The sequence below is a fragment of the Palaemon carinicauda genome, chromosome 3 (assembly GCF_036898095.1).
Source record: "Palaemon carinicauda isolate YSFRI2023 chromosome 3, ASM3689809v2, whole genome shotgun sequence".
NCBI lineage: Eukaryota > Metazoa > Arthropoda > Malacostraca > Decapoda > Palaemonidae > Palaemon > Palaemon carinicauda.
In genome coordinates, this window is record NC_090727.1 from 183,058,670 (window position 1) to 183,064,364 (window position 5,695).

A 5,695-nucleotide genomic window follows, 5' to 3' on the forward strand; every position below is an offset into this window, starting at 1 on the left:
ATATATATATATATATATATATATATATATATATATATATATATATATATATATACATATATAAAATCAAAATCTTGCTCTTTATTAGATAAGGGAGATACGTACACATATCTATAGTATATATATATATATATATATATATATATATATATATATATATATATATATATATATATATATATATATATATATATATATATATATATATATATATATATATATATATATACATATATACTGTATATATACATACATATATATATATATATATATATATATATATATATATATATATATATATATATTTATATATATATATACATATATATATATATATATATATATATATATATATATATATATATATATATAAATACAGCGGTTTCCAGTCCACTGAAGAACAAATGTCACAACCATGTGTATTCATATCTTGGGTTTGGACAGTTTTCATCCTCACACGGGCCACTGCGGTTTGGTGACGATTGGAGATCTCCTACTGATTGATCATTGCAAAGCAATCTAGTATGAGTGGCCCTGACTAGTACAACTTGGCTGATCACGTCGATTTGCAAACTATTTCACCGCGTATGTATTCCCACATAAAATCTATAGAGTCTATATATACACACACAAACCAACACACACATACACACACACACATATATATATATATATATATATATATATATATATATATATATATATATATATATATATATATATATATTTATATATATATATATATATATATATATATATATATATATATATATATATATATATATATATATATATATATTGGCGTGTTACTGATATTAACACACATTCGGGTTCCCATCAAATGTCATCTTCAATGTGTTGTATATTAGACTTGGTATGTTACATCTTCAAGTAAGTCTAGGTAAGTTAACTTTAAATAGTTTATTCCTTTAAAAACAGTTATTAACATCTCCATCACAGGAGTATAGATGGTTTGGTCGGATGACCATTCCGTATGACATCTAAGTAAGAACTGGTTAAAATATCGATATCACAGATATCGTATAGTCAGTTATCTCAGCATTTAAACACATAATGTAAACTAAACATTAATATAGGAAGACACCTGCATCCGGGGGCGACACAACTCTTTCTCACGATTCGTATTTGTGTTTATTCTTCATAAAAATGTTACATTGCTGAGGTTTGGCATTAGCATCCTGGTTATGACATGACTATGGCATTTCTCACACTCGCTCTTCTTTCATATTGACCTCTTAGGTCATGTATTTAAACATGTAATTTGACCTATATTACATTAGCTCGGTCAGCTACCTTCAATTTTTGAAAATTTAACAATACGTCAAAATATGTTTACTAGGAGTGTGACTGCATATATATATATATATATATATATATATATATATATATATATATATATATATATATATATATATATATATGTATATATATATGTATATATGTATATATATATATATATATATATATATATATATATATATATATATATATATATACATATATACATATATATATATATATATATATATATATATATATATATATATATATATATATATATATATATATATATTTTTCTTTTTTTAACTTTAGCCATAAGCAAATGATAACGGATGAATGTTCAAATAGGCACATTAAAAAAAAATGAATACTTAACAGACACTGTCAAAACAGAAAAAAAATGCATGATAAATACAGATCATATATATGGTACATTGCAAGCAAACAATTATATGGTACCAACAAAAAAAAATACTGATATACATATGATTTGGTAACATGTAAAAGAATAGTTATTACCTTTGTCAAAAATATAGATTATTATAATACGGTAACTAATAAAAAATATTTGTTACCTTAATAAAGATATAAATTTTTTGTGCACAAACACGAATTCCTGGTACGTACACGTACCACGGTTTCGTACATATATATATATATATATATATATATATATATATATATATATATATATATATATATATATATATACGGCTTATATATTTTATTAGATGCCCATAGATTCTTTATTTTAACATTTAGGGCATATATATTTTATTAGGTGCCCAAAAAATGATTTATTTTTTAAATGTTTTTTTTTTGTTTTTAAATGTTTTTAAAATACAAATGTTCTGTAGTCTCTTCAACTACATATTACTAGCGTACTAACTGCTTTTCGTGCACAACACTTTTCCAAGAAAATTTTTACTCCTTTGAGCGAATGAAGGGGCCAGTTTCAAACGGCTTTAAATTGAATTAAATAAGGAGTTTTGTCTGGACATGGCAAAACGTTCTGTTTGAGCTCCAATTTATTCTTCCTTAACCTACGCCAAACAAGGATGTTAACGGCGATAAATATCATCACCATAACGCTGATTGGTGCTAGTAACACGTAGAAACGACGGTCTGCATAAGTCGGTGTCGGGTGGTCCATCTCGGTTAATTTCATCAACCGCTTAGCCACACGTGCATTGTATGGAAGAGGTAAAGATGGAATTGTAATCGACCACGTGAAGTTCGCAAAGTAGGCCCGTTCTCTGTTGATAGTCTTGATTCCACGGACTGTGTAATTCGGGGACGTACCGATACAACCATCTGCTGCAACGAAGATTTGGGAATAGGACGTGGATCCGTCCGGGCATGACACATTGAAGCCGGCCTTGTCGTATCGTATCCACAAGCCGTTGTTCAGTCTGCAATTAAACTTATTATCGTCAAAGGGATAAAGCTTTTCCAGACAATTTTCATGTGTATGGGAGAGAGCACAGTCTAGCACTATACCTAACTCGCATGAATCCATTGAGTTTTTATGGAATTCAAAGGAGTCAGCTGTACATATTTTTTTATTCATTGCGTCTGAACAGTGAGTTAATTGATTTAAGTCTTTAATGACCGTATATGTTTCCTTGTCTGGGGAAATCAATATGTGTCCTGTCAAACTGGATATTACTGGATTTGAGTGATTCGTCATGAAAGTCGGAAATGGTGATATCCTTTAAGATTGCCAGGCATCGGAAGAATAAAAGGGAATTGTAATCATAATCCTGTGATTTTCAACGCTTATTGTAATTAGGCTGTAATAAAATTCTAACCTACGTGCGTCTAACAAAGGAACATAATCCAATTTCTCCCATCTGTTCTCCACAATTAACGTTAAGTCTCTTATTGGCAACAAATGCGGTAACAGTACACCTTTAGTCGCTAACGTGATAGCTTCCACATAGTCATTTGATTTCTCAATGAAATGTGCAATTCTATTATGTATATGATCTATTTTTGAATCATAATACGTTAACGTTGCCAACAAATCTTGTACTTCCATAATCTGACTGATATTACTAGAATGTTCGTTCACCAAACTCATAATTTGATTGATTGAAGCTAACTGATTCCTTAGTTCTGACATAATCAATTCATTTTCATGAATCAAAAACTCAAATTTCTTATTTTGATTACTAATCTTAAGACGATTGGAAATCCCTAAGCCTAAACTTGCAATAGAACCAAAGATGTTTAGTGCAGAAAAAATAAACGGGTTACGTTTTTCAAGGTTATCGTGTCTTACTGTCCACATCAAAAGGTCACGAGCCAAAGATTCTGCCTTGTAAGTCTTATTTTGCAAGTCGTCGGATAGCATCTCTGCAACTTTTAGTGTCGATGCAAGCGAACTCTCTGTATTAAAAGGAAAGTGTCTTCTATGCATTTCATTTAATGAAACAGCAAACCTTGAAATGGCGCTCTTTAAGCTAGTGACGTCATTCTCTGGGAGAAAAATTGCTTGCATACGTACTTCAACATCTACGTTACTTGATGTAATAAAAACGTCTTCTTGTCTCTCTATTATAGTGCTATATTTAAAATCTATACTTTTAGTTTTAGAGCTCTTCCCACACGAGAAAGATGTCTGAGCGAACTATATCACTCCTAACAATAAAAATTTCATCTTGGAAACCTGTAACAAGAAAAACATATGTAATTACTCCTGTATTAAGAAGAAAAAACTTTTAACATATAAGGTTCACAAAAACAAACCAAAAAAAATAAAAAATTTTCCCTCACTTCTTTCCCTCTTATTTTAATTTCTTATGTGAGCTAATGGTATGATTCTCTCATCAGTGGGTTGGGATACGTTTTGAACTCTAAACCTATTGGCCGTTAATGTTTCCAAAATGTTAAATGGGCCTTCAAACTTAGGTGTTAGTTTATAACTGAGTCCTTTACGTACATTTACCTGTATGTATACATTATCACCCACGATATATGTTTTAGTTGGCTTCGCTATTTTATCATGATTCCTTTTCATTATGATTTGTGATTCTTCTAAATTCTTTCGAAGGATATCAAAACGACTTTTGCTTGCATTTATACATTCTTTTAAAGGATTTGATAAATTAGTTGTAGGCGTTAATACATGGAAAGGCGTTCTAACTGGGGTAGCATACAATGCCTCGTGCGGTGACATTTTAATTGATTTATGATATGAATGATTCAGAGTACTCAGTACCGCAGGTATTGCAATATCCCCGTTGGGGTCTGATCCCCCTAGTGTTACTCTTAGTATGTTTAAAACCTTCCTATTCGCTCTTTCCACTAGCCCATTCGACTCTGGGTGATAGATCATAGTATTGATTTTCTTTATGCTAAGGAATTCACACAATGAGGTAAGAAAGTGATAATTAAATTCTCCACCTGAGTCTGAGATTATCGTGTGTGGAATTCCATGTTTACAAATGTAACACTCGTAAAACTTCCTAGCGCATTCAATCGCAGTTTTAGTTTTAACCCTGGAACGGTACGGTGGGTCGTCCGCGACCCCGAGCGTCAAAAAAAAAGAGGTTTTCCTCACGTGACTCACCCCCGTGACTGAATTTGTGGGTGATCGACCTGCAGTAGGTGTCTCGCCTACACGCTCTAGTAGTGTCCAGATGTGCATTGCTGTAGCTGTACTCCTTCCCCGATTTCTGAGACGCGTCGGGTTCGAGCGCGACCGAGTTTACCCTTCTAAGGTAATTTGCATAATTATCAAAGTTTTTACGTATTATGAAATTGTTGTAGAATAGTGCAACTTGTATAGGTTATCAGTTGTGGAAAGTCTTGGTGGATTGTTTGGCTACCATGTGCATGATTTTTTTTTTAGTTAAAATGTCGTTCATCACCAAGAGGACCATTTTACCGCGAGTGCCCCTTTTTAATTTTTTTTCATTTTTTTGCCAAGTCATTTTTCCGTAAGATATTGCCAAATAGTGTCGTAAAACTTTTGCTTTTTTAGTGTTGGAAAGTGTTTCTAGATGATCTGGCTACCCATGCGTGACTTTGTTTTGTCAGATACGACGTAGTTATTGGTATATGGGGTATTTAACTGCGGTTGCCAATTTCTGTTTTTTTTTCAATATTTGTAAAAATTTACTACGTAGTAAGGAATTGCCGTATATTATTGATTGTTTTTTTCATGTTTATGTGTTAGAAAGTGTGCCTTGATGGTTGGGCTAACACGTGCATGTCTTTTTTTTTATCTGAGATGCCGTATATTAGAATGTTGGGCATTTTTCCGCGAGTGCCCCTTTTTATTTGTTTTGCATTTTTTTGCTTAGTCATGTTACCGTAAGGAATTGGCAAGTAGTGTCGCAAAACTTATATTTTTATAGTGTTGGAAAGTGTTTCTAGATGATCTGGC